This window comes from Physeter macrocephalus, chromosome 8, assembly GCF_002837175.3.
Source record: "Physeter macrocephalus isolate SW-GA chromosome 8, ASM283717v5, whole genome shotgun sequence".
Classification (NCBI taxonomy): domain Eukaryota; kingdom Metazoa; phylum Chordata; class Mammalia; order Artiodactyla; family Physeteridae; genus Physeter; species Physeter macrocephalus.
The window spans coordinates 81319503-81332205 of record NC_041221.1 but is presented as its reverse complement, the minus strand read 5'-3'; the positions used below and the strand labels follow the sequence as shown (position 1 = coordinate 81332205).

The 12703-nt window shown below is 46.7% G+C and overlaps 1 protein-coding gene across 1 annotated transcript in view; it reads left to right on the top strand.

Annotated features, from left to right (window-relative positions):
* The first annotated feature begins 648 nt into the window (after positions 1-648).
* Positions 649-12703, top strand: part of ANKRD34B (ankyrin repeat domain 34B) — a 25131-nt gene continuing 13076 nt past the window's right edge. The window contains exons 1-3 of the mRNA XM_007111456.2: positions 649-724; positions 1707-1827; positions 3672-3757. The gene's annotated coding sequence lies outside the window, so the exon portion shown is untranslated. The remainder of the gene's footprint in view (positions 725-1706; positions 1828-3671; positions 3758-12703) is intronic.

Genomic DNA, 12703 nt, shown 5'->3' with positions numbered 1-12703 from the left:
TTTTAATATGTATTTTTTTAATAATAGTATAATGAAGTTATAAACTCATCAAAACAAAAGAAGAACGGCTGCTCCCACGAATGCCTCAGCCTAAAGTGAGGCTCTGGCTTTACCAAAAGAGGGTACAGGGACGGGAAGGGGAAAGAGAGGCCCGTGGGGGACAGACACACGGGTGGATATGAACTGCGGCGGAGGGACGCAAATGTGGACGGGCTGGGGGAGCAAGGGCCGTTATAGAGGGGTGGCCGACGCCCTGATGTAGGAAAGACGCTGCCGCCCTTGCTCTGGGCCAAGTCGCTCAGGCCAAAGCGCGGTGGCCTGGTTGGGGTGTGGGAATGGGGGGAGGGCGGATGCTCGTGGGGACAGAAGGCGGGGCTTCAGAGGCCACACTTTGGCCCCCGGGGCCGCCGCCCACACCTGCAGCACAGCCGCGAACCGGCGCGTCACTCCCAACGGAAACGCCGTGCAGCCCGGGCGTCCGGCGAGGTGCGCGCCTCCTGGCCCCCGCTACGACGCTTCGCCGCTCGGGGTCAGACGCCCGCATCTCTCCGCCGAGTGGGGGCGGGGATACGGCGGCACCTACCGGGATCTACGACTCGAGCCGCCTAGGAGCCGCCGAAGACCACATCCCAGCCCGGACGGCGTCCCGGGGCCACAGACACGGAGGGTCCAAGCGGAACCGGGGAGGCTGGAGGCGTCCCGCCGACTCGACAGCGCGTCCCAGGTCAGTGTGAGGCCCTGGCTGTGCGAGCTGCACTTAGGGAAACTTTGGTTTGCGTGTTGGCTGCCGGGAGGAGGGCGAGGAGAGTGCAGCCCGGGCCCAGCGGCCTCCGTGCGCCCCTCCCGATACGCTCAGGCCCTGGGAGCGGGCACCTCCCGCGCACCCTGACTCTGCAGAGACCTGGCGCCCACTGAAGGCCTTCGGGGTGCAGGGCCCTGTCCAGAGACTGCCCCACCAATCCGGGCGCGCTCCACGGAGCCCATTCTCGCGCCTCCTGCAATCCCCGCCCGTTCTTGGCTCGGGCTTTGCGGCGGCGCGGGCTTGGACCCCGCCGGCATGCGGGTTTCGCCTCCTTCTCGGCCTTGCAGCGCTGGGGACGTGATGAGGGTAGCCGGCGGCCGCGGGATGTCTGAGAGGATCCGGGGCAGGGGCCTCGGGGGCGTGGGTCGGCGCCGCAGCGGGAGCGGCGCGCGCTCGGCCGGAAGAGCGCGCGGGTCGGAGGGGCGGACTTGGACGTGTCTCCGCAGGTGTCTCCGGCCGCCTGGCGGCGGGAGGTGCAGGCTGGGCGTGGGGGCGGGCCAGAGGGGGCTGCGGAGCCGTTTGCAGCCACTGTCTCCACAAATGCGAGCCACACAGGTGCGGGCATCCGGATCCCCGGAGCTGTTGGGGGCGCACAGCTTTGGCACCAGGACCCCAGTCCCCTTGTCGGAGAACTGGGGTCCAGAGGTGCGCCTGCCTCAGCATGGGGGCAATGGCTGCTCCCATCGGGCGTGCCATTTCCCAAAGGAGTGCCGTGTCCTCCGGGCGGGCGGTGCGGGGACCGCTCCACAGCGGCTCCGGGCAGAACCCCTTCTCGTGGATGGCGATCGCCTCAGCCCGCCAGCTGTGCCTTGGCTCCGAGATGAGGCGACGAAACGCGCACCCCGCCCCCATCGGTGTTGCGATGCTGTCGCCCCAGTCACCTTCCTTTGCCCTTCTCCGACAGCACCTCGGAGTCGCTCCCTCCCCGCTCTCAGGAAAAGCTGAGCCAGCCAGGACTGTGAAGACGCTGCCAGAATCCTCAGCAGGCTAGAAATCCCATCACCTTGGTTCCCTGAGACTTGGAGGTATAGGTTGGCGTGTCTTTATGTGTGTGCGCTGGGAAGCGGGTGTGTGTCTCAGAGACATGTGGGAGTGCAGCTCCCCCCCAGGGCCCAGCCCCAGGGCCCTGGGGGACAGCTGAAGTACTAGAAGTAACCAGCCCTTTTGGGTACGTGTGGGAAAGACAGCAACCTCACCAGCTACTCCCCCCTCTTGGGCAGTTTCTAAATATTTCTTTCAAGCTGGTGCCAGAGAACACTTTTCCTGGCAAGTCACTATGTTTCCTGGGACAGTCTCAGCTGCATCTTTTGTTCTGGCTCTGACCCTTTCCTTGCATGGGGAGAAGACATATATTTTGCTTGTGGCAGGCAGGCTTGCCTCGTTCCTGGTGCAGCTGGCCTCCGTATCCTGGCCTGGGCTGCCCACTACACCTCTGGACTTTCTCAGACCTGTCTGGGAAGGGTAGGACAGCAGACCTCCAGTACCTGGCCTGTTCTAACTCAAGGCTGTACTCTTCTCTGAGTCCGTGGGCTCCCTTTGCACCTCTCTAGGCGTGGCAGGCATCTCTGCCCTTCACTCGTGTGCGGGAGAGTTGAGCATCAGGTGGCCTGGAGGTGATGATGGAGACAGCTTGGTGGGAGGCTGAGGCAGGGATTTATAGCTAATAGGTAGCGGGACTGGGATGAAGAATGAAGTTTGTTACAGATTCTTTCCGAGCGTGCACGGGAGGCACCCCCTATTGGGAGTGGAGCCTGGAATCTTATTAACAAACTCTCCATGGGATCTTATGCCCACAGAAGGTGGAGAACCTGTTGGTATAGGCACCTTAGCCCCCATTCTCAGACCCCATTAGCCCAGAGTATTCACGTTTAGCGATAATATGTTTAGAACCTGACATTATTGAATTCCTAGGTGGCAAATATATTAGGATCTTCTAAAATCCTCACAGTCATCTTCAGTAAAGTAGGTATTATCCCCACTTTAGGAATGAGGAAACAGAGGCGCAAAGGAACAGCTTCTCAAGAGCCGGTAACTTGGAAGGAGACAGAGCCCCAGGCTTTGATACACAGTCTGCTGCTTCCTGTGGTCCCCTTGTGGGCAGTACAAGGACAGGACATCCTGGGGCAGAGGTGAGGGGCTGAATTTTGAACTTGAAACCCATTTGTTGATTTCCACCCCCTTGCTGCCCTCCCCCACCATGGCCAGATAAGTAACTTTTGGGGAGGGAGCATACATCCTATCTGGAGGTAGAGTAAGAGGCTCAGAGGAAAATAAAATTTCTTTCTGAATGACAGGAAAACTGGGGGTGGCTTGGGGAGAAAAAGTCACAGGAAACACCAAGCCTATCGTCTCCAAGATAGCTTTTAAAGCACCTCGGCCCATGTGGCACTGCCGTGTTAGATACCACACAAATTACGTACTCAAAACAGAACCCTACTTTGTAAGAAGCAAGGAGACATAAGAGAAGGAACACAGGAACATCTAGTTAAGTCCTGGCAAGCAGGTAAGTAAGACAAAGAGTACCTTTCCCTCCTCAGCCACCTCATCTGCACAGAATGGGGCAGACCAGGTGAGTGCTGCAGGCTTTCCAACCGCAGCAGTCCTTGCAGGGTAGACTGCTTCCTGCACACACACACACACACACACACACACACACACCCCACACACACACCACACACTGGATTGCCGTGCACAGAATCTACTCCAGACACTTTACAGAGTCATAATCAGTGAAATATGATTAACTGCACAAACACTGTGGGGATGTCTTTCTCAACAAGGAATTAAAAAACTAGACTCCAAATGGGAGAGATGTGTGGAACAAATTATAGGTATTTATGTAGCTCTGAATAGCTTTGATTTCCTTCAGTAGGAACTGACAGCTGGCTGACAGAAAACTCGTCCAGGGAGCGAAAAGACATAAGTGAAGTATGAAATTTTGAATAATGTTTTCAGGTAACTTTCTATTTCCATGTAGAGTGGGTGTCTGGAGGGGTGAATGTAGTTGTGGATTGAATTGCTTCATTTATCGACATATTTTTAATAGGCTCATAATTTCTAAGATCCAATGCTTTTTACTTCTTTTTCCTGCCTTCCAGTCCCGGGGTAGCTGGGAATTTCACCAGTCAGCCTGTAGACTAACTTTCTCTTGTTTTCAGCACACGGCTTCCAAGGTTGGAGCCTACCTGATCAATCTGTTCAGAGAATGAATCTTTGTTTTCTTGCCTAAGAGAGTGGTTGTCTACTTGGGGTGGGGTAAAGTTCTGGGGGTCCGGTTGTTCTATTAAACCATCCTGTCATGTTCAGCCCCATGCCTCATTGCCACTTTCGGTGTTGTTTGGAACCTCCATGTCCTAAGCTTCCGGGGTCCTGTGGGTAAGCTGGCTTCCTTCTCATGCGGGCCACCTCCCAGGGGCTTTATGTTGTAGCCTCTGCTATACTAAGGCAGTTTACCACATCACCACCTGCCTCTGTCTCCATAGCTTGTTTGAAATTGGTCATCTGATGATATGTCTCTTCCAGTTTTCTGTGTTCTTCAGAATAGATATCTTTTTTAAAAAAATAACTAAACTGTAATTTTAGTGGGGCCTTGGGAGATGGAGAGAGGCACTAAAAGAGTAGAGCAATATGCCATGATGAATTACAAGCAAAGTTAAAGACATTCTAATTTTAAAATCAAAAGCAATTTATCCAGCTGTTTAATAATTAACATCTTATAATAATGCAGAAATTATTGTATTTGGAAATTATAAGGAAAATGCACTTAAAGGATATCTTTTTCCATAGTTCACTTATTAGGTTCCATTTATATTTACAAACCATTATTTACAGATTCTAAAAAAACAACATTTTAAATATTTTGTTATTTAAATAGCCTGTGGATTAGAGACATGATAAAAATAAAAAATGGCTAAATTCTGAGATAAAAATTTTAAAAAGAAGAACGCAGTGAGTATGAAGGCACAACAGGAAAGTCTTTTTCTAGATGTTGTCTGATTTCATTACCAGCCCCCAGGGGACGAATGTTTCATGATTGTCTTCCACAGATGGGGGAACTCAAGACTCCGAGAGGCTGAGAGATTTGACCAGGGAATACAGCTAGTAATTAGGAGAGTCAGGATGGAAATCTGGGTCTACCTGACTTTCAAACTTTCTCCAGTTGAACTGCTCTCTGTTTGGAAGGTGTAACTGAACTGGGGAATCATTTATAAACTAGATTATAAGAGTCTGACTGAATGTTAATACAGTAGTAGCACTAGGTGCCCAGTAAGGATGTTTCACAGGAGGACACAGAAGGCGGGAACATTTCTGAACTAGGATCATTGTAGGCTAGAGAAGTGGTTTTCTTCCCAGGTGGGGCTTACCTCTATGAAGAGTAAATAAATCAACTTCAGTATCGGCATTTTTGACGTGCGAATGGATGAGGTGAGATAAGAGAATGGACTGAAAGAGGGTGAAGGCATGAAGACAAGGGGATTATTCCAATAAAGTACTGATTACAAACTGAGACACTAGGAAACCTAACATGTATACACATGGAAGATAAAATACCTGATAACTTTTTTTCTGAAAAATTTAATGCTTAAACAATTCAAAATTGCTCTATTAAATGTGAACAGTTTAAAAAGTGAGCAATCCAGTGGGCCTTAGAAGTCTTTATAATGAGCAAAGCGTAAGCCTGTGTTGTTTTTGCTTGACAGCCCTGCAGTACTAAGGGGCGAGGTCTGCCTACGGCCTCATGGTAGATATATTCGCTAGTTGCCACTGGCTAGTGGTGTCACTGCCCAGCTTCCCTGAGGGCCTGGAGCCCATAGCACCCTCCCTTTCCACAGGACCACGGCGGGGCCACTTCCCCCTCAGGCATCGCAGCCAGCCCCCCTTTTTCTCCCAGAACCTCCTGATGCCGAGTGTGGGAGGGAAAGTTATGGCAGGAAGTGGCCGGGTTTAGCACTGTGGAGAAAGATCTTTACATGCGGATAAGTGAAAAGGTTTGAATGTCTTTCCAAAAGATTCTTCTAAGACTTTTTTTTAAAACAACATTGGCCCCCCATACTAGAAACTATATGAAAGTTTAATATCGAAATCTGGTATCTGGCAACTGGTTCTCATTTGAATATCTGTTTATCAAATGCTACTTTTGGTCAAAGGTGTTTTTACATGATTGATACTGTTATCTCTTCTTGAATGGCAGTTCTATATTTTATATTATGTTCCAGCTCATTTCTATAAGTCTCTTTGCTTTATTAAACCTATTTGTATATGAAAAATGCTAAAAGAAGGTTTCTTTTGTGATCACTGTCTCATGTGAGCTCTTTGCCGATGTTTCGCATTCAGAATAAACCTCTGAGTTGGGACCCAATCTGTCAACCAACCCTAAATTCCTAGGTTGCTGAGTTGCAGGTATGTCTGGCTCTGGAATAGCTTTTTTATTTATTTATTTATTTTTTATTTTTATTTTTATTTATTTTTTTTTTTTGTGGTATGCGGGCCTCCCTCTGTTGTGGCCTCTCCCGTTGCGGGGCACAGGCTCCGGACGCGCAGGCTCAGCGGCCATGGCTCACAGGCCCAGCCGCTCCGCGGCACGTGGGATCCTCCCAGACCGGGGCGCGAACCCGGTTCCCCTGCATCGGCAGGCGGACGCGCAACCACTGCGCCACCAGGGAAGCCCCTGGAATAGCTTTTTTAGAACGTTGCATGGGGGACAAAAATCATGTATTTCATGTGTTAACTTTTATTATATTTATGGATGTATATATCTAGTGGTTGTTCTTTGCTTCACATCATGAATGAAACTAAAGTGGAAACGAATAAGTATATTCTTTTTAATACTGCTTATCAGGAGCTGACTAGCTGAAATTCCTTGAAAGTCTAGGCGTAAATACTATTGATAACATACAAAAAGTGATTTATGTTGTGAAAACTAAGATTTACTGTGGCTCTTTATAAATTTTAATTATGAAACATTCTTACATAAATGCTGTGTTCTTTTTTGTGTATATGTACCATTTTACAAAAGAGAATAGTAATATCATACAGGTGAGTACATGAAATATATACTGTTTGAAGAATAATAATAAAACGGATACCTATATACACACCACCCAGGTTGAGAAACAGAACATTACCTGAACCTTAAAAGCCTCTGTGTGTCCCTTCCAAATTGCACTATTCTCCTTAACCCTCACCAAGAGGTAACTTAGTCTTGACTATTGTGTAAATCGTTCCTTTGCTTTTTTGTTTTCTGAGTTTCCCACTTGCATGTGATCCTTAAGTAAATTAATTGTTTATTTTTGGAAAACTGGGTAGAAAGCACAAAATTAGATGAATAAAGAAAGATCAATATTAACAATATATGGCAAAAGTTCTCAGGAGAACATAAGTTGAACAGCCTCTGGATCTGAGTTCAGCTCAGCATTCCTGAGCATTTACAAGAGCCCCTCTGGGCAAGGTCATGAGTGAGTCCTGGGAAACATGGGGCTTACCATGATAGGGCTTCTGGCGGGCTGCAATGTAGAGCAGATAGTGGATATGCAAAGGCAATGGGTTTTGAGTCTTTCTCCTCCTAAGCTCACCATGACTTATCACCAGATCTCAGAGCAGGTCAAAGTAGAACATTTGAGTAGGGCTGAAATGAGTGCCAGTGGCTGCCCCAGAAAGCAGGGTATGGAGGGGAGAGCAGAGATGTGGTCAGTACAAAGCAAGTCAATTAAAGAACTGAGATCAGGCTTACCTGGGCATTTGGTCCTCAGTTAACAAGATGGTAAAATGGCAGTATGATCTCAGAGAGGATGTCTGTGCACATCCATTATCCTGGCATCTCCTCTCACCATCTTCTTGGGGATTTTCGGTGCCTTTCCTCTATGATGATCTCCAGATCTCGTTTCTTCTTTCTTGTTCCACCATTTCATCTTGATAGATTATATTCTTCAGTAGATTCTTGAGAGTGTATCCCAATTCTTGACTGATGGTTTGGCTAGATAGAGAATTCTAAGCTGGAATCATTTTTCCTTCAGATTTAAAAAAATATTCCTCCGTTGCCTAAATCTTCTCTGTTCTCAGTGTTCTGGAAATTTACAACCATGTGCCATGGTCAGGGTCTGTCCTCATCCATTGTGCTATGTTCTCGTTGGGCCCTTTCAATTTGGGAACTCATGTCCCTCATGTCTAAAAAATTTTCTTGATCTTATTCATCATTTCCTCTCCTGTTCATCCCTTTCTCCACCCCCACTATTTTCTCTTGCAAGAACTTCTGTTAGTTGGATCTTGGATTTCCTGATCTAGTCCTCTAATTTTCTTGTTTTTTTCTCTCTATTCTTTCTGCTTGACTGTGTTAGAGATTTTTATCAATGTTATTATTCAACCCTTCTATTGAGTTTTGCAGTTTGTATCATGTTTTTATCTTTTGAGAGCTTTTTATGATCTCTGAATATTCTTTTTAATAGACTCTTATCCTGTTTCATGGTTACAACATCTTCTTATCCCTTTGAGGATAATGAGTTTTTGAAGTTTTCATTTTTCAGACTAATATCTCTCTTCTCCAAGTTGATTTTTCTATTTGTTCTGCTCTCTGTCTTTAATGTAAGAGGCTTTTTTGTTTTCATGCTGATGATTAAAGGGCTTGGATTAAAAACCTAATGTGAAGCTTTTTCACATGAGTGACCTTTAAGCCACACTGTGGGATGATCTGGGTGGCTTGTTGGGGAATTCCTGTGACCAGTACTCTTAGGTATTTTCTCCTTGGTAGGTCAGATTCTTGAGAGAAGAGTATAGCAGTTTTCTTCTAAAGGATAAAGATATGGCTGCCATCATTCTTGGAGCTGAGTTGGGGTAGAAGGCTGTGAGTCCCTTCACTCAGTGGTCAGTAAACATACCATCACTTATTCTCCTATTTTCTTGTCCTCAAACATGCCTAGTGTCTCTCAGTCAAGAGACTCTCTGTTTCACCATTTCTGGAGAATAAACCACTAGACATCTTTTGAGGTGGGAGAGGGGCAGTCTTCTATCTCCTAGTGGCTTGGAGTGGAGGAGCACTTCTCAAACTTCAATGTGCATGCAAATCACCTGGGGATCCAGTTGAACTGTAGGCTCTGACTCAATAGATCTGGGATGGAGCCTGAGATTTTGCATATTTAACAAGTTTCAGGTAATGCTGCTTCTGCTGGTCCAAGGTAGGACCACAGCACTTCCCAGAGCAAGACCTAGGGATCCAACTGCCTTTCTAACAGCTTTTCTCCTAGACCTCCTTATTTAGCTGTACCCTCCATCCCCTAGTTATAAAGCCTCCTACTGCCGCCTCTTTCGAGGATTCTGTAGTGTACACAGGCTTAGTTCTCAACTCTGCCACCGATGAATCGAGGCACAGCCTTTTCAGGTTGGCTCAGTCAGTTACCACTGGCCCATCTGCTTTCCGGCTTCCAAAATGTTGTTTGTCATCTTCTCTCCTTTTCCTGCTATCTTTGTGAGTTTATGTTTTTTTAAAAAAAATCTTTACTTTTAGGGGGTTTCCAGAAGGGACAGAATTAGATGTACGTGTTCTGCCACATCACCGTAAGTATAATCATCTGCTAAAATATTTTCCTAAAGTTTGGTTGTAGTATGGTGTAGAGCCTGATTTATGATAAATAACTGTGCTATTTTAAGCCTCGAGGTCTTTGCACAAGGAGTGTTCTCTACTTTTCCTTTCCTCGTTTTTCTGCCTGCCAAACTCTTTCGCAGTCTTCAAGGTTTAGCTCAAATGGCTGGCCTCTGTGAAGCCCCTTCTGTCCTCAAACCATTAAAGTCTGTGTGCTCTCATGACTTTAACTCATAACCAGATTGCTTATACAGTAACTCTTCCAAACAGCTATGTAACCTCTTCAGGGCTAAGGCCTATACCTTTGTAGCTCAGTGCCCAGCACATATTAGGAGCTTATAGCTGTTTAACAATTGAATTAATTTCTATGTGCATGTCTGTCTTTCCCTTTTTTCTTCACTTTCTTTCTGCTCTCTTTATCCCTTCTTTCCTTTAAGAAGTCATTATATGTATTATCTATTCCAGCGGTTCCCAACCTTTTTGGCACCAGGGACCAGTTTCGTGAAAGACAATTTTTCCATGGGCCCTGGTAGGCGGGGAATGGTTTCAGGATGATTCAAGTGCATTACATTTATCGTGCACTTTATTTCTATTTTTATTACATTGTAATATATAATGAAATAATTATACAACTCACCATAATGCAGAATCAGTGGGAGCCCTGAGCTTGTTTTCCTGCAACTAGATGGTCCCAATCTGGGGGTGATGGGAGACAGTGACACCCAAGGTGTGTTGCTTATGTCCAGTGTACTCTGTCATCTCGTTTTGGTCGCTGTCACTGCAGAAAACCCTGCTTTACAAAGATAGGATGTTGGAAATGGAAGCAGGCTTTTCAGTGCTTTGGTGGCAATCTCAGGATATTCCACCTTGACTTTAATCCAGAATGTATGGAGATTTGAAGTTGTTTCAAACATACTTTTAAGGCCACCATCATTTGCGATCTCAAGCAGTAGATCCTCTTGTAGCTTGGACAAAGTTGATTCACCTGGCTTATTCACAAATGGGTCGCGGATCCATTCCTTCCCAGTTCGGGGGTCTTTTGTAGTTGGGAAGTAATGCTCAAACTCTTTTGAAAGCTGAGATAAGTAATCATGCACCATCTGGGAGAAGGAAGGCCCTGGCTCAGTCTCTTTCAAAATCTCTGCTAATGTTTGAAGCATGTCAAAAATCCTAATGTTCGCTTGTCACCCCCATAATTCCAGTTTGGCTTTGAATGCAGCCACTTTATCTGCCAACTTGAACACAGTTGTCATTCTCCCCTGAAGTGACAGATTGAGTTCGTTGAGCGGGTTGAATACGTCACACAAGTAAGCAAGTTTTTTTTGTTTTTTTTTAAAAAAATAAATTAATTTATTTAATTAATTTATTTTTTGGCTGTGTTGGGTCTGCGTTGCTGCGCGCGGGCTTTCTCTAGTCGTGGCGAGCCGGGGCTACTCTTCGTTGCGGTGCGCAGGCTTCTCATCACGGTGGCTTCTCTTTGTTTTGGAGCATGGGCTCTAGGCATGCTGGCTTCCGTAGTTGTGGCACGTGGGCTCAGTAGTTGTGGCTCACGGGCTCTAGAGCGCAGGCTCAGTAGTTGTGGCGCACGGGCTTAGTTGCTCTGCAGCATGTGGGATCTTCCCGGACCAGGGCTCGAACCCGTGTCCCCTGCACTGGAAGGCGGATTCCCAACCACTGTGCCACTAGGGAAGCCCAAGTAAGCAAGTTTTGTGACCCATTCTGTGTCACTGAAATGTGCCGCCAGTGGTAACTGTTTTTCTAAAAGAAATCTCTGGAGCGGCTGTCATAACTCAAAAACTCTGGCCAGTGATCTACCTTTAGAAAGCCATCTCACTTCTGTGTATTAAGAAAAGACTTGTGTACTCTGCGTCCATCTCCTCAAAGAGCTGTGCGAACAGACATGAGTTAAGGGCATGTACTTTAATGTGGTTGATAATTTTAATCACATCCTGGGAAATGTTGTTAAGTTCAGGTGACATTTTTCGGCTAGCCAGCATTTCTCTAGGGATGACACAGTGCATAGACTCACATTCAGAAGCAACCTCTTTGACTCAAGTAGTGAAACCAGAAAGCCATCCAGTCATGGCAGCTGCTCTGCCCATGCATATACCAACACAAAATGACCAATTCAGTTTCCTGATATGCAATCATTCAAAGAGTTGAATAGTTCTGCAGCTGTGGTGTTGGTTGGCAAAAAACGTGCACATAACATATCATGCACATCCTCCTGAAAAATATATCACACAAAAACAAGCATTGTTGCATTGTCAACATCGGTAGACTTGTCAACCTGGATTGCGTACTACGGTGACTCATTAAGCCTAACAATTGTGCCTCAGTATTCTCTGCTATTTCATCAGTTCATCTAGTTATGGTGCTAGCCGAAAGAGGAACACATGCCACCTTTTGAACTGCAGATCTGGGGGTGATGGGAGACAGTGACACCCAAGGTGTGTTGCTTATGTCCAGTGTACTCTGTCATCTCGTTTTGGTCGCTGTCACTGCAGAAAACCCTGCTTTACAAAGATAGGATGTTGGAAATGGAAGCAGGCTTTTCAGTGCTTTGGTGGCAATCTCAGGATATTCCACCTTGACTTTAATCCAGAATGTATGGAGATTTGAAGTTGTTTCAAACATACTTTTAAGGCCACCATCATTTGCGATCTCAAGCAGTAGATCCTCTTGTAGCTTGGACAAAGTTGATTCACCTGGCTTATTCACAAATGGGTCGCGGATCCATTCCTTCCCAGTTCGGGGGTCTTTTGTAGTTGGGAAGTAATGCTCAAACTCTTTTGAAAGCTGAGATAAGTAATCATGCACCATCTGGGAGAAGGAAGGCCCTGGCTCAGTCTCTTTCAAAATCTCTGCTAATGTTTGAAGCATGTCAAAAATCCTAATGTTCGCTTGTCACCCCCATAATTCCAGTTTGGCTTTGAATGCAGCCACTTTATCTGCCAACTTGAACACAGTTGTCATTCTCCCCTGAAGTGACAGATTGAGTTCGTTGAGCGGGTTGAATACGTCACACAAGTAAGCAAGTTTTTTTTGTTTTTTTTTAAAAAAATAAATTAATTTATTTAATTAATTTATTTTTTGGCTGTGTTGGGTCTGCGTTGCTGCGCGCGGGCTTTCTCTAGTCGTGGCGAGCCGGGGCTACTCTTCGTTGCGGTGCGCAGGCTTCTCATCACGGTGGCTTCTCTTTGTTTTGGAGCATGGGCTCTAGGCATGCTGGCTTCCGTAGTTGTGGCACGTGGGCTCAGTAGTTGTGGCTCACGGGCTCTAGAGCGCAGGCTCAGTAGTTGTGGCGCACGGGCTTAGTTGCTCTGCAG